Genomic DNA, 24,703 nt, shown 5'->3' on the forward strand with positions numbered 1-24,703 from the left:
ATGTCGCCTTTGCTTCCATGTTTACTCTTGTCTTTCTTATGTCGGTTTTTGACGACACATTACCTTCGCATTGGATACTAGATGTGAGTGCTAGATTTCATGTCACACCGAGTTGTTAGTGGTTTAGCACATATGCTAGTGGTATGCTTGGACGTGCGTGTCTAGCTGATGGTTCTGTGAGTCAGTTGCGAGACAGTGGATGCCAGGTAGTGCTAGACGAGCGCAGTTTCAGATTGCATCGTGAAAAACTAGTCATAACGAGAGGTGCTAGTGTTGGTATGATTTATGTGATGCGAGTATGTCATGTACGAGACGACACAATCTTTGTGAGTACACAACCATGCAGAGAGACGAGGCATGTCTCCTTTGCAGATAGGTTACATGATGCTCCAATTTGTGAGAATGTTGAGCCAGTTATTGTGCAGACAATTGTGCAGCAGGGCATGTCATTCGTGGATACTATGATAGATATGGATGGCTTGAGTGCTAAAGATTCACTCATGATTCAGTCATTCATGGATATGCTTAGGCTAGAGGCTGATGTGTGTGAGTTAGAGCTAGGCACTGCTCTTACCACACAGGGTTCATGACAGACAGATGCTCTTGGTGCGCATGTGACATGCAATGGACACGAGGATGGATTCTAGGGATCGGAGTTTGGGTGTCAGGGTGATTTCCATGAGTGGAGTTTTGAGCCATATTTGACTGAGATGGTCAGGTTGGTAGATATTGCTAGGATTGGATCAGCATTTGGGAGTCTCATGTACGAGATACTGATCTCGAGACCCGAGATTGCATTTGAAGTAGGTGCATTTACAGTGGGAGCAGTTAGTCATTCAGTGATTGACTGAGTTAACCTTGAGCATAGGGGCACTTTGCAGCATATGGTGAGATACCTGCAGGATGTGCGGCTTTGGTGAGGAGTATGGTGTTAATCGCTCTATACTTTCTCTACGATTATAGCTAGATGCACACAAATTTAGTGAGCCAGTGGGCGTTGGTTGAGGTCATACTTGTGATGGCCTTGTATAGGTTTTGTACGGTTTTCTTTTCTCTCTCACGGCCACATTCGCCTTTACATGGGAGGTTGTTGGGGTAAAGCCCCATGTGGCTGGTTAGGCCAGGTGTCCATCCACTATACTTATTCATTATGTACATAAGAGAATAAGGGGGCTCACATGTAGAGAGTGAGTTTTAGCCCCTGCAAACACAAGGTCTCCTCTTCTCCTCTCTTCTCCATTGTTGCACACACTCACACACCTCTCGCTCGCGCACTTCACCAACAACAATGTTGTATCAAGGTTCTCGGCCTCCCACTGCTTTTGTCGTGATTTCGATTGGTGGGATTTATTTTCCCGCATGGGTGGTGCCTACTACAATCGATGGCATGTAAGGGCCGATCCGCACGGACTGGGGTAGAACCCCAACCTGCCTTTGTCAGCAAACAACACCCAAGCTTCTGAACTCTGCTAAAATTAGCTGGAAAATGCTCTTCTACCCCCACCGCGTTGAACAAGTGTGGTGTTTCATGCTAGCTCAAGTTCGTGTATGAAACCATATAAATGATGAGTGGCGGGGGTTCTACCCCGGTCCGTGTGGATCCACCCTAAGATGGCTTTAATTCAGAAGTGCATGCCGGTCGCACGTCGTCCCCCAATGTTGAGTTTCTCCCGCTTGAAAACAATATGTTAGGGCAAATTTCATTCGAAAGTGCATACCAGTAGCACCACATCCCCAAATGTCAAGAGTTTCTATGGCTTGATGACAAGCACGTTTGTTGGTGTCTTTGTCAATTCCCTCAACAAGTGCTTTGATTAATTCCTTAACAAACGGCTCCAATGTCATTCATTATTTTTTTTGTTGCCTAATGATATTGGCTATCATATTGGCCCCCTAGCCCCCAACCTTCGTACGGTGATGTGACAATGCTGCTACCGAAGAAGGTTGATGGGTGTGGAGGTTGGAGGGAGGAAAATTTGGTGGGTGAAGTCGTAGGACTCAGCTCTAAGGACCCTATGCAGACATGTTGTGTCAGCATCATAGAGGCCCTAGATATGACCAAGGAAGGAGATGGAGGTAGCTTGGTCAAAGGGCATTGAAATTTGACACGCACATGCCACTCTCCTATGAATAAATTTTAAGAACCGATTATTGGGAGCCATCAACGTGAGAACACGAGTGTTTGTAGCAGTTACAGGACCTGGTTGAGGAAGCGAGGAGACGGCCTCATTAAGTCTCTTTAATGATCATGTCATGTGGGTATGCTCTACCTCACTACTAATTGATATAATTAGGATACAAGTTGAGAGAGATGTTACATATGCTTAACGACGAGTGTAGTATATTGATTAGGCTTAGACCACATGAGGTCGCTTGCGAGCTTGCATGCAATCAGAGATGCCATGCTACGCGCATCCTCGAGTGTAGAATCTCTCTCTCTCTCTCTCTCTCTCTCTCTCTCTCTCTCTCTCTCTCTCATGCTTTCCGCGGACATGGCCTTTAACTAGCGCAAGGCACGCATAGCGAGGTGTGAAGCCGGTATTTTTATTTTACCATGTACATGGGTAGCAAAATCATGTGGCTTCAATGCTAGCCTTACAAATTGTGCTATCAATAGCTTGAGGAGCCCGTCCTTGACCATAGCCTCTCCCCTCCTTCCTTAAGAATAGCCCATCGCTACATGTAGTTAGAAGCGGCCCATTCTGTGTCGTTACCATTATTCACCATTTCCTGCATGAATGGAAGAATTTGAAGCTTATAAGATGTTGTAGCCTTGGTGGGATGTTTTCCTTCCTTAAAAGCAACCGATGGCCACCTCATGGTGGTGAGGCTAAAGAAGTTCTAGGCTTATTATATCGGAAGTAAAGCTTGTGGCATGATATAAGAAAATGACATGGATGAACATATATAGAGTGTTATTAATTGCAATGCTTTTGTTTGCACAAATGCCAAATCTAGACTTTTATCAGTCCTTAATGGGAGAAATCATCTATGACTGAACACCTAATCTAGTTTTTTCTCAGTACTACTTAATGGGACAAATCATCTATGATTGAATGCATGTGTGTGAATAGTTTCCACATTCTTAAGATGATTCTCGTCTTGGCATTACTGCATGTGTACGCAATGATGCTAGCAAGTAGCACTACAGCGCTTAAATAGGATCAAGCAACAACAGTCGCTAGCCAATATATCAGATTCACATCATTTAATTTTTCATACTAGGAAGCTCATCTATTGGAATGGATTGATCATAGGGTATGTCACCTGGGGTAGGGCAAAGAAGTGTTGGGTTGTTTTTGGTGAATGTAAAGTGACGGCAAAAACCTATGCCTGTATCTGGAAGGCATGTGCAAGTTGTACCAAGGCAATAGGTTCGCAAGAGGGGTAAGTTTCGTTGAAAGCAACACATACAAATTGAAAGAGGCATTACAAATGTGCTCATGCATAATAAACGTGATGGAAAGTATAATTATGCCTATAGTTAATAGTTAAGAGATAATTACGTCGTACAGACCCGTGAATCAATGGACGTCAAGCTAGACATGCATGAGATTATCACTTAAAACATTATGTTTCTTCTTCGGAAGACGCATTTATATACTAGTATATACTTATTACTTAAGGGAAAATTACGAAATTACTGGGGACAGCCTGCCCTTGACCTCACGAGCCGGGGGTGTGTGTGTGTGTGTGTGTGTGTGTGTGTGTGTGTGTCATGGGCAGTGTTGGTGTGTCGCGAGGGCGTAGCGGCACAGGGGCAGGGGTTGGGTCCGAGAGGGGGGCTCCCTTCTCACTCAAGCTTCCTCTTTGTCGGATCCATTTTTTTAAGGCTTGGTGGAGGGCGTCCCGCCAACCCCCTCTGGGGGAAAACTGCGCCTAAGGCAATCTTGGTTGGCAGAGGGGCTGAGTCTCATGTGGCAGGTGTTGGGCTTCTTCGTGGTCTTTGCTAGCACAATCAGGGACATCATCAATGGCCAGTCTTGGATCAATTGTCACTGCCATCAGTTGCATGCTTTGCATTGTGAGTTTGGTTGTTCTTATCTTGTGGCCGGTCGACTTGCACTAGTTATTGGATTGTGAGTGTCAGGCAGAGCGACGGACAGTGTTGTGGTCTTGTAAGAGAGGATCTCCACTTTGGTGACATCTTTTGCTTCTTCTTTAATAAGCATGATGTGGTTGTTGTTAGGTTCTCTTTTTACCTTTGAGGCTATGTGTAACTTGATGATCATCTCTTGTGTTTGTTAGTCCTCGAAATGAGTGGTAATCTTCTAGGATTAGTGGCAACAAGCTCCTCGGATGGTTTTTGTCAATAATATGCATGTAAAGGTTGATGGCTCCTGCGAGTTTTGTGTTGAAATGTATTGGGTTTCTGGGCTTCCTTGTAAAAAAGGCCGCCTCTATGAACTAATAGTTGTTTACTTGTGATGCCTTGGCTCGATGAGAGGGATGATCTCTTGTAATCCTTTTTTGGCTTTTTAAATATACCACTTCACACATTGTGTGAGTGTTGCTAAATGAAAATTAAAAAAAAAACTCCTCAAATTTCAGAAATTTTCAAAATACCCCAGCTTGTGGTTCTTGCACACGTCTCCAAATACTTGCCTTTTTGCAACTCGTATAGCAAGATTAGTACTCTCTTGGTCGAAGATGGTAGAACTAGAGTGATCCCAAGTTTAACAGACATTTTTGGAGGGCAATGTTCAAACCATTGGGCACCCAACTCACCATCAGTATTGCAGATCATTCAAAATCGGACGGTCAAATTGAGCATGTTAATCAAGTGCTAGAGGATATGCTAAGAGCATGCGTTAGCAAAACACAATTCAATTGGGAAGATTATCTCCCTATTCTAGAGCTTGCTTACAATAGTGCAAAGCATGTTACAACTAGATTTAGCTCTTTCATGCGTAATTTTGGTTCTCAACCTAGATCATGAGTTATGGTGGGGGTCAAAACTTAAAAACTTTAGCAAGTCAAAGACTTCCTCCAAGATCATATGGATATGCTAAAACTTGTTCGTCAATATGTTTGACAAGCATAAGATAGATACAAAAAGTAAGCTGATGAGAAACGTCGACAAGTAATCTTCACAGAAGGAGAGAAGGCATTTTTACGTGTGCCAAAACATTCAGATAGTATAAAAATTGAACCAATGCCTAAATTATCTTTGAGATATTGTGTGCCTTTTAAGATACTCAAGCAAGTTGGATATATGGCTTACAAACTTTATTCACTTGCGTACTTTCATGTTCATCCGATTTTTTGTGTAAGTTATTTACGTAGACGCTTGCATAGGCACAACAATGTCTTTGACCAATAGATTTTGGTTGATGTCATTGAACCTCCAACCCAGTCGCATGAACTCGAGCCGCACAACAATGTCTTTGACTAATAGATTTTGGTTGATTTCATTGGACCTCCAAACTAGTTGCATGAACCCGAGCGCATTTTAAACTATTGTGATGCACGTACTCATCATCATGTGTGTCTTAAACATGTTTTTCAAAAGCCCGTAAAGAGTCAAGTTTTCTACATGCAATATTGTTTCTTGCTCGAAAATCAATTTCACATGTTCACTCTTGTTTGTCTTTACAATGTTTGCAACCTATATTTGAGTGCATGTTATGTGACACAATTGCAGACAAGTCTTCAGAAGTATTATATGCAGTAGCAAAGCACAGACTCTAATGTTCACTTATAATCCATAGCTTCTTCCACCAGCTTGTCTAGATAGATTAGGAGGATCTTGACAAAAACATTAAAGGGCGTCGGATGATGGCTTGTTACACAGGGAGTTTATCACGAGGGTGTTTTGATCAAGTGGATCGCCAAACCATGTTAATGTTGAATAGGAGAGCATCCAAGGGGAACCCTTGCCCAATACTACTCACAAACTTTTTTTGTTGTTTCTAGGTGCATGAGTCTAAAATCCACCTTCACTTGTTGATCGAACATGTCTTTCCAATGCTCGTGCATTTGTATGGCCTCGACACATTGCTTAGCCTCATTAAACATGGTATTTTGCTTAAAGGCTCGTAGCTTGCTTACATATTGACATGAAATTTGGCAATATGTACATTACATACATACATATCATAACATCTTTGGCTATCTTGGCTACACAAATTTAAAATTTGATTCCACTTAAGAATAGCCAAGGTATATTGTGAGAATTGTATCCTTCTGGTTATGAAAATCTCTAATTCTAAACGTCAGTAAGCTAAAGAAGGAAACTAACGAAGCCTTAGGACCTCCAATGCACATGCATGATGCCAAAGATACACAACCTTTCACCTCCATAGGCTAGCTCATGCAACAACCTTTAGCTCTTAATAAATGCTCGTTTTATTAGTTATTTATCCAACCCGGTGTACTATCAATCTGGCTATCATAAACAATGTCCTCCTATTTTAGCTACCATTGGTCATACAATGGACATATATAGTAGTGTCAAGGGATAGAGAAGGAGAGAGCTTGAGCTGTTCCAAGCATGCAAGCATGCGCACACACCCATGAGAGCGCACACACGGATGGAGGTTGAACATTCTTCCTCTTCCTCTTTACTAATACAAGATGAGAATTCTACAATGCATAAAATAGATAATAGAGCATAAGGGGAACTTCCTCTTTACTAATACAAGATGAGAATTCTACAATGCATAAAATAGATAATAGAGCATAAGGGGAAACTAGTACAATCGTTTGGTGTGAAATGTTGGTTTGCCCGCCCGCTTACTCTATTATTTAGTTATAATGGAAATTTGGAGAAGAGAGCATTCACTCTCTGGAGCTCCACCAAACACTGTCTGCTCCATCCCCTTTCCTCTCCTGCACTCACTCCATAGCAAGACTTTCAAGTGGTATCAGAGCCCAGGAGGCTAACCCCCAGTTTCACTCCCTACCCCGTGCGTGTAACTCTCCTCGGATTTGGAATCCATGAGAGCTTGAAAGCTGTGCACAGAAAAAAGTCTGCAGGGGAGCATCGAGCAAAGGAGTTGAAGAGCCTAAGAGAACTCTCGTGTGCCCACACACAGGAGCTTGGCGAGCTCTGCAGGACCTTGCAGGAAATTTAGACAGAGAGAGAATCGGGCAGAGAGAGAATCGAGGGGGAGAGTCGATTAGCAAGGCAGCATCGGGCCTGGGCATGAGGAGAGCAGAAGCTGAAGCAAGGCTTTGAGAGCAAGCTGAAAATCAGGAATTGAAGGAAATCTTGGGAAAGCATTTCAATAGTCGAGGAGTAGAAGCAGGAAATTGAGCAAGCCGACAGCGTTAGCACAATTGACTACCGACAGCACCGAGTAGCAGGTCGCGAGCCAGAGTAGAACACCCGAGCGGGAAATCGGGCAGTCGGGCGGGCAGCAGGCAAAACATACCCAAACACAGCTCGTCAGGCTCGTCATCTTTTGCAATTTTGTCAAGGCTCGTCAGATCCAGTTCTGCAGCATTCGACACAGCCATACAGAGATAAAAAAAATTAATTGAACTACCATACACACTTTTGTGTGCAAGGGATCACTCTCACCAAAGGCCTTCGACACCAACCCTCACTACCTAAACCCCCGCTCACACACATATCCCGAGTTGCTTGAGAGATAGCGAGTGTGAAAGAGAGAGAGATTGAGAGAAAGAGAGCGATCAAGCCTGAGTGGGAGCGAGCGAACTTGAGCTAAAAATCGACAAGAGTGAGAGCGAATAGGGTTTTTCAACCTCGACATTGACACCACTCTTGGGCATTGTGTGGGTGTGTGTGTGAGAAGAAGAAGAAGAAGAAGAAGAAGAAGAAGAGGAGAGTTTTAACTCGTAGGAAACTATCCCAAGAGACCTTAAACATCTAGCCGACGAGGAGAGTTAAACTCAAGACCTGTTATTCAAGAGGGAAATGGCATAACCAATCTACCACACTTGGGTGATAGAAAGGTTATACCATTTTCCTCTTTTTATTAGCCCACACACACACACCCACACACACACCCGAGAGAGAGAGAGAGAGAGAGAGAGAGAGAGAGAGAGCTCCAACATCGACACCGTGTGTGTGCACACCCGGCATCATCCTCGACATCTGCGATTTGCCATCGACATCTACGAAAGCGGATCGGCTCTCGGTTAGTCCTTCGGCATCGCCTCAGTTTTTGACATCCTTTCTACAGCATGGCACATCGATTTCAACACCGATTTTGGTGACCACATCATCGTTTTTGCGCATTACACGATGGATTTTTGACATCCAACACCGACACTAGCGTTCCCGCGAACGACCATCTTTTCGCGGATGGCTGTGCTTGCCACGCACATGATTGAGGTGCCTCTACCATAGAGAAGTGACACCCGACATCGGCACCGATCGCGCTCTTTGGTATTTTTTCCAACTTCGAGTACCTTTGGTGGCTATTCGACTAGCGCATTTCCTCCTGGCGACAAAAATCGACACATATCGACACTGACACATAGGTTACAGGGGGCTTTTGTGCCCGTTTACACACAGATTCTCTAGGTTTCTAGACACTTACATACACAGTGATTTCACATGCAATTTAGCAATCATTTTGACATCAATTTCTTTGCGGACAGATGCATTGACAGATGCATGTTTGCTTTAGCACACTATAGTGCTGTTGAGCTTTTTTGAGAGCAGATATCGCTGCAGGGATCACTTTTACTGCATGCAACAATTTTTGGCACCTGTTTGAGTGAAGTCGCTCATGTACGTTGAGTTGCGGACACTGCCTATTATATTGTGGAGCCATTTTTTTGGGCTATTTTGGAAGTTTTCTCGGCTGCTTCTGTGACTCGGACAGAAAGAGCCCTTTCTTAGACTATGGCTAGTCCTTTTGTGTCTGCTTTAGCTTTTGGAGGATCGATAGCGTGATGTTTTCTTTGAGCTGGGGTATTTTCAAATGTTGAGATACCTTCGGTGATACAGGTAGTTGGAGTTCCCCTCTTACGATACCCTCGCCATAGGATATGTATCTGGGCGGGTTTTTGTGCTTTTGACACTGATCTGGCGGTCACACAATAGTGGTTTTGAGTAGTTGATGCCCAGTGGTCATTTTTTTGAGCTATTTATACGCTTTTTGAGTTGAGTTTTGACTCCTTATACAAAGGAGACTGTGCCGATTTTTTCCACACAAGTCTGTTTTATGTGTTCTTGGCAATTCTAATTGTTCTTACATAGTGATTGTACTATAATTTGGTTTGAGCTTTCACTCCTATTCTAGGGAAAACTCTTCCGAAATTATCCCAGGCAATTTGTCATAAAGTTTTTGGCTACATTCTCTTAATCATGACTACGAGTAGTGCTTCCAAAAGAGAAGAATAATACATCAATAAGTTTGATGGTTCAAACTTTGTCATTTGGCAACAGCGAATGCAAGATATTTTAATCAACAAAGTCTTGATAGCACCCTTGCATGCAAGAAGAGAGAATGAGTACACTAACGATGGGTGGGATAACTTGAATGAGCGTGCTATGGTGACCATTCGCCTACACCTTGGTGAATCCATTTGCTTTACCATAGTGGATAAGACCAATGCCAAAGATTTATGGGATGCTCTATGTCAGGCTTGGGATGGCAACAATGCCTCAAACAAGGTTTTATTGATGAAGAAATTGATGCGCATGAACATGAAAGAAGGCAGTAATGTTAGTTCTCACTTGAACGAGTTCAACAACGTGTTTTCACAGCTTACTTCAAAAGGTCTCAATTTTGATGATGAAATGAAGGTCATTTTCTTGCTATGTTCGCTACCATCGTCATGGGATACGTTCAACATAGCCATAAGCAACTCTGCACCCCAATGGCAAACTAGATTTTAGTGGTGTTGATAGTGCGTTGCTCACTAAGGAGGTCCGACGTCAATCTCTAATGCGAGTGGCATGGTGATGCATATGTGGCTAGTGGAAATTGTGACAAGCAAAGGCAGTGTAGTCGTAGCCGCGATCGTTCACAAGATCACAGGCAAGGTCGTAGCAAGAGTCACGACAAAGACATGCAAAATGTAGAGTGTTACTACTACCATAAAAAGGGACGCTTAAAGAAAGATTGCCGCACAATGCAGCGTGATAAGAGCAAAGAAAAGGCAAAGTTTGGCAAACCTAAAAGCAGTGTGAAAATTGAAGAGCTTAATGTGGTTGAGTATCCAGCCATTGAAAAAGTTTCTGAAGTGTCAAATGATGTGTTGATTTTCACATCAAATTTGAGTCTTCATTCATTATTAGCTCATGAAGAGTGTTATGCGCATAATTGGATTGTGGATTCAGGTGCTAGCTTTCACGTGACTCCTCACAAGGAGTGGTTTTTTACATACACTGCCATACATGGCACGGTGAAGCTAGGCAACTCTTATGAGCTTGATATATGCAATGTGGATAGCATCAAGTTTTCTATACGTAATGACACTGAGTTTATGCTGCATAATGTCAGACATGTATCCAAATTGACAAAGAGTTTGATGACAGTTGGTGGATAGCTGGATGATTTGGGTTACACTACCATATTTGCTTATGGTTCTTGGATCATCAAGAAGGGAAATCTGGTCATGCTTAAAGGCCAAAAGTCTCGCTCATTGTACTCATTTTATGTCTCTTCTGTGAAAGAGAATTCTATTTGTGTAGCCAAGCTGCCGTCTACAGAGTTGTGGCATAGCCGGTTAGGACATATGAATCAAAAGGGAATAAAAGTCTTGCATCATTCTGGTTATATTCATGTGCTAGATTACTCTAACTTCTCTTTATGTGAGCATTGCATCTATGGCAAATAGACTAGGTTGACGTCAGCACCTTTGGACAAGGAGTTAGGGAGTCCTCTAGATCTCATTCATAGCGACTTGTGCGGACCTATTCCAATATAGTCTCTAGGGGGAGCGTTATACTTCTTGACATTCATAGACGACTCTACTAGAAAGGTGTGGGCTTATCTCTTGAAGCAAAAGAGCGACGTCTTTAGTGTCTTTCAGAAGCTCTTAGCATTGGTAGAGAACCAATCGGGTAGAAAGCTTAAAGCTTTGCGCAGTGACAATGGAGGTGAGTACATCTCTTCTGAGTTCAAGGACTTTTGTAGTAAAAGAGGCATTAGACGACAATTTACCACGCCTTACACACCCACCCAAAACGGTGTGGTTGAGAGGATGAATAGAACCATTCAGGAACGTGTCACTTCTATGTTGTCTACGACCAACTTACCTCAAGAATTTTGGGGAGAAGCTGTTACGATGGCTACTTACTTCATCAATCCATCACCTAGTACACCACTAAAGTACAAGGTTCTGCAGGAGATGTGGACGGGCAAAGAGCCCAATTATGACAAGCTACATGTATTTGGGTGTGAGGCATTCTCACATGTGCCAAAAACGCTTAACAAAAGCTGGACCCCAAATCACACAAGTGCATCTTCATTGGATATGGTGTAGACGGAGAGATGGGATATCGTCTCTGGAACCAGGAATTAAAGAAGGTTATACGAAGCTCACAGGTGATATCAACAAGTCTAAGATGCATAAAAAGCCAATGAAAGACATTATCGTAGAGTACGGTTTGAGGATGTTTCCTCACCACCATTTACACAAAATGTTGGACGTGCTTGTGATGCACCTTCCACTGGTATACACACACATTGCTCCAGAGAGAGCATAATCCAGCAATCAGGCACTTTGGAGATCTACTCATACATCTTGTGCACTGAGCATTTTGAGTCACGATTAGACTACTTGCTAGTCATTGATTGTGGTGAACCCACTTGCTACAAAGAGGCCATTCAAATGGATGATAGCGTGAAGTGGGAAGAGGATATGCAATTTGAGTATAAATTAAGTTTAGCAAATGAAACCTGGGAGTTGATAGAGTTACTTGCGGATAAACAGACATTACCATGCAAATGGGTGTACAAGAAGAAGTATATCACATATGATCCCAAACCTAAGTATAAGGCAAGATTGGTTGCTAAACTTGGGTGCAAGCAAACGAAAGGCATGGATTTTGATGAAATCTTTTCTCCAGTGGTGGTCAAGATGACTATATTGCGTCTTGTGCTTGGTCTAGTAGCCATTGAGGACTTGGAATTGTTCCAAATGGATGTGAAGACAACATTTCTTCATGGGGATCTTGAAGAGGATGTTTACATGAAACAACCAGAAGGTTTTGCAATAAAGCCTAAGAAGCCATATCAAGTTTGATAAGTACAATCAATCCTAGGGTTACATACAGAGCCAAGAGGATCACAACTTGTACACAAAGAGGTTGAATGATGGTTCCCTCATCATTCTGATTTTGTATGTGGATGATATGCTCATAGTCGGGAAGTCAAAAGATGAGATTGCACTTCTCAAGGATGCCTTAAGCAAGCAGTTTGCTATGAAATATCTGGGTGATGCACATCACTTTCTCGGTATGTGTATCAAGAGAGATTGCAAACGTGGTATATTCAACTTTTGCAGGAAGAGTATATTCACAAGGTCTTGTAACGTTTTAATATGCAATGGGGGAAAGCATTGAGTACCCAATGGCAGCATACAAAAAAAATTCTCAAGCATTATTGTCCCAAGTTGGATGTTGAAAAGGAAGAGATGGCAAAGGTGCCGTATTCTTCAACAATTGGCAGCAGTCTTATGTTCGCCATGGTTAGCACATGGCCAGACATTGCATATGCAATGGGAGTGGTCAGTGAGTTTATGACAAATCCAGGCAGAAAGAATTAGAAGCAGTGAATTACATCTTGAGATACGTCAAGGGCTCAGCTGGCAAGTGATTACGGTTTAGAAACAGTAATGCATCAATGTTGGATACATTGATTTGGATTATGCGAGTTGTGTGGACACTAGGAAATCCACATCTGGCTACGTTTTCTTGTTCGCTGGAGTGGTAGTTTCTTGGAGATCATGTATCCATAATTGCACTTTTTCTTCCACCACTGAGGCAGAGTAGTATGTTGCAGTTTCTAGTTCCACTAAGGAAGCTGTGTGGTTATCTTGTCTAGTGGGAGACTTTGGTATACACCAGGCTTCAGTACTACATTGCGACAGTCAGAGTGCAATTGTGTTAGCAAAGAACCTCGTGTTTCACTCCAAGTTGAAACACATAAAGTTCAAGTATCATGTGGTATGGGATATGTTGGCTAGCAAACACATTGAGCTAGTCAAAGTTCACACGGATGAAAACCAAGAGCCTAGCCTCAAAGTGGTTCGCACATTGCATAGAGATGATGGTGTAGGGTGAAGCTACAGTCATGATTCACATTTTTGTACATTTGTACATAGTGGCCCCTACATTCTTTAGCCTCTTGGGCCACATTGACCTTCAAGTGGAAGATTGGTGGGTTTCAGGCCCCGTGGCCGACGGGTGCCCACCGCTTACTCTATTATTTGGTTATAATGGAAATAAGGGGAAGAGAGAATTCACTCTCTAGATCTCCACCAAACACTGTCTGCTCCATCCCCTTCCCCTTCTCTCCTTCCCTCTCTTGCACTCACTCCATAGCTGGAATTTCATGAAAGGCTAGTGAGTGAGGTAGTTAGACACTTTGGTAGGTAGACCAAGTCAGTGTAGTCCAATTGTGGTATCATTGGTGAAGATATGGGAATCCACCAAGGCATGCCAGGGGGGGATTTGTTACCATATACATGTGGTAGTGATGCGTGAACACACTTAGGACCGTCGGGGCATTTTTTCCCTCACTAGGAGGTCCCCCCCCCCCTGTATTGTATATACATCCATCACTCTAGGGCTAACTTATCTTTCTATTGCACACTAAGTAATATACTCTCTATTGTGTGCCTTGAGCTTCCTTCATCTTCTCCAAGCTGTGTGCGTTTTACTGCAACCCTAATGCCAACAATGATGACTATCAATGATAGTCATCCATGGGTAGCACATGTTGAGCTTGATATCTCAACACTCTTGCTCAAGATCAATGCCATCTTCCATACTCCAAGAATCGCTCAAAACCACCACAACTTATCCACTTTAAGGGCCTTCGTGAAGATATCTGCAACATACTCATCCATCCTCACGTACTCAAGGTCAGTGTCACCTACCAAGACCCTCTCTCTGTTGAAGTGCTAATGCACCTCGATGTGTTTCATCCTCACATGAAACATTGAGCTCTAAGCCAACCGTATGCTACCAGAATAGATGAAATCAGTCTCTGTATCTATACTCCAAACTCTTGAAGTAGCAACCGTAGCGATGCTACCTCACATGCCACCATTGTTGCATCCTTGTACTCTACCTTTGTGCTTGATGTAGCTATTGTAGACTGCTTCTTGTTGCTCCATGTGACAACATCACTCCCAAGTGAAAATTTGATTTTTTTGGTAGACCTACGATCATATGTGCTACCAATCCAATCTACATTTGTATATAGAGCAACAAATCTGCATCAACCCTGTAAAAGAGTGCATAATCCAATGTAGCAATTACATAGTGTAATGCACACCTCGCTACATCCAAATTGTGACTTCTTGGGAGGGGGCATAAACTAACTCACCAATCCAACTGGAACTCAAGTCTAAGCGTGAGGTAGTCAAGTAGATCAAGCTACTCACAATCTTCCTATACATGGTAGCATTCTCAAGTACTTGACTGTATCATTCCTCAACTTCAAATTCATATATAAGGGCATGGTAATAGGCTTACAATTAACCATAACATACTTTGTCAACATGCCTTGAGAATATTGCCTTTGTGACACCCATGCACCCTCTTGTGTGAGAATAATCTCAATGCCCATAAAGTAATGCAAATGTCCCAGACCACATTATCACCACCAACAATCAAGTCATTCACATGGATTCAAATAATCACAATTTCTACATCATTCTTTCATACATACAAAGAATGATTTGCATCTGACATCGAAAAGCCCAAAGAGATGAGGAACTCCACAATCCTCTTATACCAAGCTCTAGGTGCTTGCTTCAGCTCATGTAATGCTTTCTTTAACTTACATATAAGGTCACATAGACTCATATGCACATAACCCTATGGGTGCATCATATACGTGACTTCATCCACGTCTCCATTAAAAAAAGCATTCTTTACATGCATCTATTTCAGGCCCCATCCTAAAGCTATAGCCATTTCAATAAACACACAAACGATAGCCATCTTGGCTATAGGGTTGAATGAGTCCCCATAATCAATGCCATATGTCTGTGCAATAACCCTTGGCCACAAGCCTTCCTTTGTTCCTACTCACACTGCCATCAAAATTGTGTGTTATCTGCTAGACCCACTTACATCCAATTACCTTATTTCCCTATGACAATGGCACCAACTCCCATGTTCCATTTGCATAAAGGGAAGCCATCTCCTCATCCATAGCTTGCTTCCATTTTGCATCCTTAACAACATCCTGAAAACAAGTGGTTCTAACTCCACTATAATCTTTGCCATATATGCACAATGGTGAGCCACATAATTATCATTAGTCAATCTCTGCACATGATTTTTACTCTCTTAGATTTGCATGGTCTAGGATCACTTCTAGGTGTCTTATTCCCTGCTTTCATCCTTCTTACACACGGAGTCTTCGTAAAGGGTATGCCAAACTTCTCATCTAAACTCTACTCATACCAATGCTCTCACCATTGTCATGACTTACACTCAAATTTGGGAGCTTAGGGACATCTTCAAATTTTTCCTTTCCCTTTCTTCATACATTTGACAAGCTAGCAGGACTCACTTTTTCATACTTCCTACCACTCCATGGCTTCTCATCGTAACTTGCACTAGGTGATCCTTGCGATCCACTAAAAAAAAACTTGCAATCCACTCAAAACCTGTGGCTGAGCACTTGTATTTTTTGCGGTCACATTCACTCTTACTTAAACCTCTAAATCATCCTTCACATCATCATACCAAATTGCCATTTCATAGAAACATCTTTGCTCACACTCATTTTATCCATGATAAGATTGTAACACATATCCTTTCTACTGGAGGGAATAGCCAATGAGCACATTTTTTTGTCTTTGGGTCAAACTTGATTCTCGAGTCATCTGGCACATGCACATAAGCAACACAACCAAACACTTTGAAACTTGACACATCAGGTTTTCATCAGCGAACTTCTCTTTAGGTGTCATAACATGCATTACAGTAGTAGGGGTCATGTTCATTATTTAAACACTAGTAGCACCCACAACCTAGGCATGTTCTTCTCATTCATCATTGCTCTAACAATGTTTTCTATGTGCATGTTCTTCAACTCAAAAACTCTAATTTGTTGCTGAGTATATCTATATGAAAAATGCCTCTTAATTCCATGCTTTTTTGAAAAATGTTGAACTCATTTGAGAAGTATTCTCCTTTTCATTTGACCGGTAGTTTACATGTTTCCTAGCCTATTTTTCAACCATAGCCTTGAAATTCTAAAATTTCATAAACACCTCACTTTTTTTCTTCATGAAATAGACCCATGCATTCCTTGTATGCTCATTAATGAAGCTCGCATAGTACCTGCATCCACCCATAGATGTTACTCCATCTTTGTCTCCTTCTCCTTTGTGTGCTCTATTGAAACATTTGATGAGCACTTCGATAGATTCATTAGGGGACTACAACATGAGGATATCTACAATGGCCTAATCTATAGAGATATCACCACTTGGATGCAGTCACCACCAATGCGATCCAATTGGAGGACAATTTAATGATTCAAGGAGAAAGAGTGTCTGTTGAGCCTAAATCTACTAGCTCGCAAGCATCGCGGCATGAGCCAATGACCATAAAGCCTATTGCTAAAGAGCCAAAGATATCTGAGATGACTAAAGCAGATCTCACCAAGGCCATCAAGACAGTTCTTTAGACAATCGTACTCCACAAAACAATCATATGTATCCAAGAAGGGAGCAACAATGGTGCTCAATTTGCTTTGGTCTACATACTACTAGTGAGTAGCCCAAGCTGGTTTCAATGTATGGATGCATAGTGCTTGATTTATGGAGCACGATGGTCTTTTCAAATCGGCAATCGAAGCCAAGGTGAGAGAGATATTAGCAGAGAAAGTTTTGGCAAGGGTCGATCATGTGCCCACCCGACTACATTAGGAATCGGGCCATCAGGCATCATTTTGGGTTCGATCAGGTTTTGGAAAGTAGAACACTTCATATGGAGTTGGAAGGAAGTCACTGCTTGTCAAACAAAACCCAAATTAGAAAGTTATAACAGTTGGAAGCTGGAGGGCAATTGCAGTAAAGTGATGCCATATGCTTTTTTCACTTTTGGTATGCATCATTTTGAGATCATCTGACAATTGAAGTGGGGAGAACGCAAGGGGAATCGAAGTTGGCAAAGAGCTCTCGGTTGGAGTTTACAGAAAGGCAACTGGGTCATTGAGCAGCAAAGGGTAGGCAAAGCAAAAGGGTCAAAGAAGGGGTTTAAAAAAAAAGGAATGTTGAAATTTTGGGGAACTTGGAGGGTAGCTATTCCATGGGCCACCATGTGGCAAGGCGTTAAGACCACATGTGAAAAAGAAGCAAACATGCAAGGTCTTTATAGGCCAGGCCGTGAGGCCACTTGCAAGAGAAGAAGGGAGACGGGAGCTCCCCCTTGGCTTCGCTATGGAGTGCTTGTTGTAGCGTTGTGCATGACTGAGCATGGGATGCAGCTCGTCGATTTTGGCCATCTGGTGGCGGAGTGGAGGTGGCGCCAGTGGGCGGTCAAGGTGGTGATGATGTGGCACTGTTGTTGGCCAGTGATGGTTCCCACATGCCCGCTACGGGCACAATTTTTTGAGAGGAAAGGGGGAGCCCCCACTAGTGATATCTCTAGTGCCAGGGGGGCTATCATGTGTGGCAGGTTGTGAGAAGGAGAAAGAGTAGCCGGGGGAAATGGGGAGCCAAGCCGGGTGGACAAAATCTAAGGGAAGGTTCTTGTGTGTGTGTGTGTGTGTGTGTGTGTGTGTGTGTGTGTGTGTGTGTGTGAGAGAGAGAGAGAGAGAGAGAGAGAGAGAGAGAGAGAGAGAGAGAGAGAGAGAGAGAGAGAGAGAGAGAGAGAGAGAGAGAGAGAGAGAGAGAGAGAGAGAGAGAGAGAGAGAGAGAGAGAGAGAGAGGGTAGGAACCCAAAGGACGAAGTGGGCGGCCAAGCCAAGAGGGCCATTCAAGCCAGACAAAGAACACGGCGAGGTGTCCACCATGTAGGTATGATACTAAAATGAGTATGCCATTTGGGTGCAATGCAAGAAAAAATATAAAAAAGGAGCTCAACTTGAATGCAAGAGCTAGGAAATCCATTTTTTTCTTTTTTTTGGGCTTAACCACTCCTATAAAAGGAGATGCACATGAAATTGTGGGGGCTTTTTTGAGGTCTGCAGACTCCAATTATGGAGGTGTTCTGTGTGGAAGCTTGCCATTGAAGCTTTGGAGTGGTTGTACTATCCCTCTACTAATTAATACTAAGCCATTGCCCCACTTCCTTGTGTCACTTCTCCCCATCCCCTTCCTTTTCTCTCGCTCTTTGTGTGCATGTCGGTGCTTGCGGAGGTGTGTGCCCGCAGCGTATAGTGTGTTGCAAAGAGGGCAGAATTTGGGTGTTGTGTGGGCTGGGAAGGGTGAGTTGAGCTGTTGGGATGCATTTGAGCTGAGTAGTGATTTTACATGGCGGGAGATTATTGTTTTCTGTGCAAAGGTTGTTTTGTTAGTGCAAATTAGCTGCTTTGAAGGTGTTACCTGAGAGGTTAGAGGTGCTGTGGATACCTTGAGCTATATGGAGGCATTATGCTCTGTGTCGGATGTGTTCCCGATTCCCCCTCTCCATCTTCTGGTGCCCCCACTGAGGAGCAGCTGATTGCTCATCGGTTTTGATTGAAGAAGGTTTTTTCCATCAAGGACAGATGGCATTGCAAAGTTATGGACCAGTTTCCCATGGAGAAGAAGACCCGGAGGAGTGGATGGCCGATTTTGAGATGTATATGCTATCATTGCATATGCCAAATGAAGATAGCAAGATGCAAAAGATTCCACTGATGATGCGGGGAAGAGCAAAGACATGGTTCTATGCCTTGGAAGGGGAACCAAGACTTATGTGACTGGATTTGCGAGCCCGTTTTTTGCATGATTTCCATAAGGAGATATCCCCTGTCGATATGGATACAAAACTGAAGAATTTGAAGCAAGATGTGAAAGAGGAGTTTGGGATTTTCCTCAACCGCTTCGAGGAATGCTGGAGGGATTTTGCGATTGCCATGCAATTGGCTAATGGTGGTGAGTACTTTCAATTGGAAAAATTTATGGCTTGTTTGTATCCCAAAGTTAGTGAGAAGGTGGATTTTGAGAACCCCGAGAATTACAATGGAGCAGTCGCTATTGCACGGGCAAAGAGCCGAAAAATTAAAAAGAATGTTGAGCAAGGTGCATTGGGATACAAAGCGATGGTTACTAATCCTACTCCAAGTCCGAGGGAAGAAGTTCACGTGAAGAACCAGACGAATCAAGGGGTGGCAACCATTCCTCAACAATGGGTACGTACAGTTCAATATTTATTTGAGAAAATGAAAGAATTTCATTTAAGTGTTATAGATAGAGGTCAAGCAAGGACAGGAAGAGGCAGGGCTAGGCAATTGCCCGATAGGTGTTATAATTGCGGAGAGGAGGGCCACTATGCTCCAGATTGCCCTCATCCGCAGAGGGAAAGGGGCAGTATGTATCCTCTGTTTGGTCGAGGGAGGGGGTAAGCACAATTTAATGGTCAAAGGGAGCAGCAAGTAGTAGAAATCCAAGAACCACCGGCTCCTTAGGCAATGATGAAGTGCAAAGGGTTAATATTATTGGCATTGACAAGCAGGAGGTCAATATTATGGCCAACAAAAGAGCAAGAGGCAAAAAAGAGACCGAGACAAAATGAGAATCTAGAGCAAGGAAGGGTAAAGAGAAGATGAATAAAGGTCAAGAGCAGACAGAGTCAAGCAAGAGAAGAGGAAGACAGAAGATTACACAGAAGGACTTTCAGTTGGGGTGTGGTAATCACGAATACGACCTTGTAAGAGATGTTCAAAATGAGAAAGTTAACATCATTTTTGGGCAGCAGCTGCTTGCATTAAATCCTAAATTAAGGAGACAGTGGTCAACTAGTGTTAGCACGAGACTTTCCCAAGTAACAGGTGATGTGCATGCTGTATAGAATCTAGCCTTGAGGGTGGGGAGTCCAACCAACGTGCTTCTAGTGGTGGAAGTTTTACTTGAAAAGAAGAAGATGTGCATGCATTTATTGATGGTGGTGGCCAAGTCTATGTGATCACCAAATCTGCTATGAGGGATATTGGTATTAAAGCTATAGTCACGTCCAATGTGCAAATGAGGATGGCCAACCATGCCAAAGCTCAATGTTTGGGCATGGTGCACGATGTGAAGGTAAAGGTCATGGGAATTGAATGCTTAATTGATTTCTTTGTCATGAAAGCAGGTGAATATGCTTACCCAATCATATTGGGGGGCCGTGGTTGTTGGAAATTGGGGCCAAACAGGATTGGGAGAAGGGGGTATCTACCTTGCCAGATGGAGAGAATGGAGGGCAGATCGTGCTTGACTTGAAGACTAGGGAGATCCACTTTCATCCAGAAGCACGGGGTGATAACAGGGATTCTAGCATCAACTACGAATATGAAACTGAGTTGACTTATGATGAAGGTTCCACCAGTGTTGAAGAGGAAGAGAGTGATGAAGACCTACTGAAACTGGATACAGATTTTTTCAGGGTCACCTTAGATTCCGCCAATTCAAGTGAAGGTATGCAAGCTCCGTTTTGTAGTCTAAAGGTTAAAGACGTGGAAGATATGCTAGGTGCAGATTTAACCAAGCAGGAGAAGGAAGGTTATGTGGACCTATGTGCATCTTATCCCAATTTATTTGTAGCTGAGTATAAGGATCCGAGAGGAGCTAGAGGAGTGGAGCATCGGATCCTACTCAAAGATGGGTATAGGCCAAATGCATAGAAGTTACGGAGGCTGGGAGATATTCAAAAGGAGGCTCTATGGAAAGAGATTAGCAAGTTGCTCGAGGCAGGTATTATCTATCTAGCGAAAGAGTCTAAGTGGGTGGCACCTGTTGTCATTACTCCAAAGAAGAACGGGAAGTGGCGGGTATGTGTAGACTATAAGCCCCTTGAATGCTGTAACCAAGCAGAACCACTACCCCTTGCCTGTTCAGGACAAGATTCTGAATCAAATTGCAGGTAACAAGCGCTATTCTATCATGGATGGCTTTTTGGGGTACTCTCCGATTGGTATTACTTTGCAGGATCAGTTGAAAACCACCTTCATCTCTCCATAAGGTTGCCGCAGGATGCCTTTTTTTGGACTGGTGAATGCATATGCTACATTTCAAGATTTGATGAACAAAGTGTTTGGGCCATACTTGGGTAAGTTCATCACTTTTCATGGATGATATTGGCTATTATAGTTCTAAGGCGGAAGAGGTGTCCAAGTTGAAGTTGTGTTTCCAAAGGCTCGATGAGGAAGGAGGGCAGTTTAACCCACGGGGGTGCAAATTGGCACAACCGCGGGCTCAGTTGTTGGGCCATGTGGTCTAACCCTTGTTCTCCATGCCCTTGCCATGGAAGCATGGAACCGGCCTTTGTAGTGCTCTTATGTGATTTTTTTCCATCAGGTTTGTACCCTCGAGTGCAAAATGGACAAGGCATGAGAGAAGAAGCCCCTTGTTTGCAGCCAAGCAAACACTTTATGGTCTTCAAATCCCCACCTAAGTGCCACTCCACATCATAACTACCAAAACCCTCAATCTCCAACTTCTGACCTGCAATTTGGGGGTGTATTACTTCTGTGATCCATGGAGTTCTCTCAAAAATCCATGAAAGTACTCCATTGGTCTCTTTGGGCACCTCAATAGCACCCAACCACCAAATGTCTTTCTCTGATTGCACGCTAAAAGATGGGGTGGGAGATGGCTCGACTGCATCCCTTCGCTTGAATTGCAGAAGGGCCTTGTTCATTAGAGTGACACTTAGCCTCTCTAACCTTCGGCCTTTCACTATTTGACACTCATCGAGTTTCAGCACAAAAGCGACTTTTGTGCCAAGCACTACAAAATAAATAGTGCTAAGATCTTAAACTTCAGAGTCTATGATAAGAATAATACCAAAGAAAAAAGTAAAGTGTGTCACCTTCTTCAGGTAACTCTTAAAATCTAAGCATGGCTTCTTGAAGCCTTCTAAGATCCACGAAAATATTGTTCCACATTGTGTAAGGAAAGCCCTTCTCCGAAGGTCTTATGGATTGTTTCTTACCTTTTCCCCTTGTCTTTGTTGCGTACAAAGCATAAAGGGAAGTTGGCATTGTGTCCTCAATGTGTAGGTATGTCCCAATGCGGGAGAACACTGTTTGACATATTTCTTTGCATGCATGTATAGAGTAGGCCACCATATTCCTACAAGAAGTAACACTTTTGCGATTTTGTCAGCAAAAAAGTGACCCCCTGCTAGTCCTGCATGTGCTTGTTCAAGGATAAAAAATGTACTAGTTTTTTGTGGTACCAACAAGTTGTCATTGATTCCTCTTCCATAAAGGTTATTTTCAATGATTATGTAGTTTTTTGCTTCTCTCTAGATTGAGTGTAGTTTGGATCAGCTAATGTTTGATGGCAAGGCTCCCTGTTCTGTGTAGTCCACTATGTATTTCCCCCACTTGGGTGCTTTTGTTATCATTAATAGTGTAGCAATTTTTATTGGCTTTTGAATGGAACATGTAACATGAACTAAAATAGTCATGGACAATTCTCTGTATATGAGGCCACTATACCCCAAGTCTCATCAGTCTCTTATAGATTTACATTTTTACATTGTGAAACCCCGTTGTCTATACATGAGCTTGTCTCAACTTTTTTTTTTTTGATGGCTCTATACATAGCCTAAGTACTTCATCCTTCCCCTGCTTATATGGTCGTCTAGCTATTAGCACAAGTGAGCATGTTTGCTCAATGATTGATGGTTGCCTTTCAATTCGTAGAGAACCAATGGTGAGCAATGATAGTACAGGTTTGCTCCACCTTGGTACCATTTGTATATTAAAGAGATAAGAATCTGGCAGGTAATCGTCAAATCCTAGAGGTGCTTCCCCATGGATCAATCACAATAAATGGTTCGCACTCTAGTGAGTAGTCCCTTTCTTGAATACTACCATGAAATCAAACTCTAGCAATATAATGAACCATCAAACTATACGACTAGTATTGCATGGTTTGTTCACTAAGTACAATAGTGCCTGATGATCCACACAAAAGACAAATTTGTTTGCAAGAAGGTAATGTTGAAACTTTTTGACAACATAGATAATTCCCAATCCTTCCCTTTCTATGGTAGTGTAATTTTTGTCCACACTATCAAGTTTTCTACTCAACTCTGAAGTCCCTTTCAAGTATCTGAGAATACCTCTCACTGCATCCCAATGACGCTTGCCCGGGTTAGACATGTACCTGCTAACCACACCAACTGCATGAGCAAGATCTGGACGCGTAGCCACCATGGCATACATCAAGGAACCAACTGACGCATAGGGAATCTGAGACATCTCTGTAGTCTCCAAATCTATCTGAGGGCAGTCATCATGGCTGAGTTTTACATATGGAGGCAACGGGGTACTAATGGCCTTCCCCCCTTCCATATGAAAACGCTCAAGCACCCTGTCAATGTACTCTTTCTGACTAAGAAAGAGCATCTTGCAAGAACGATCACGAGTGATCCGCATACCCAAAATATGACTGGCATCCCCAAGATCCTTCATGGAAAAGGTCTCATGTAGCCTATGTTTCAAGGCATCCACATCAGAAATACACTTCCCTGCGATCAGCATGTCATCCACATACAAAACCAAAACAATAAGACTACCATCTGCAGCCTTGCGAGTATAGAGGCATGGGTCCTCATAACTGCGTACATAGCCCAATGAACTCATGAATGCATCAAACTTACGATACCATTCACGAGATGATTGCTTCAGCCCATACAAGGTCTTAAGAAGCCGGCATACCATCTTCTTTGAACCATGAATAACAAACCCACTTGGTTGCTCCATGTACAAATCCTCGTGCAAGTCCGGATGTAAGAAAGCTGTCTTTACATCCATTTGCTTCAATTCCATGTCTTCTGTGGCTACCAAGGCAAACAACATACGCAAAGTAGACATCTTCACCACTGGGGAGAAGATCTCGTCAAAATCAATGCCCTTCTGTTGCTTGAATCCTTTAGCCACAAGCCTTGCTTTGTACCTAGGCTTTGCATCCATTGAACACAATTTTATCTTGTAAACCCACTTGCATGGTAGTGCCTTCTTACCCTTTGGCAAAGGAGTAAGCTCCCAAGTTTCATTTTGGATCAACGAATCCATCTCTGACTGCATAGCCTGCTCCCACTTGAGCTTGTCAACACTAGACATGGCCTCATCATAACATGATGGCTCCCCGCAATCAGTCAACAATACATAATCCATAGAAGGCACAAAATGCTGAGGCTGTCTTGCACGCCTCTCTGAACGCCTCAAAACCTGTGCAGGAGGTGCATCTGGCTGTCCCACATCTACATGATCTCCCAACAAGGGTTGATCTGGCTGTCCCACATCTACATGATCTCCCAACAAGGGCTGATCTCCCACTTGAGGGTCAATGGGCTGCCCACGAGTAGCCATGGGACCATTATACCGATGACCATCCTCCTCAAATATCACACGCCGAACCTCAACCATTCGCGGTGATGCTCTATACA

The sequence above is a fragment of the Adiantum capillus-veneris genome, chromosome 20 (assembly GCF_014529385.1).
Source record: "Adiantum capillus-veneris isolate H3 chromosome 20, ASM1452938v2, whole genome shotgun sequence".
Lineage (NCBI taxonomy): Eukaryota > Viridiplantae > Streptophyta > Polypodiopsida > Polypodiales > Pteridaceae > Adiantum > Adiantum capillus-veneris.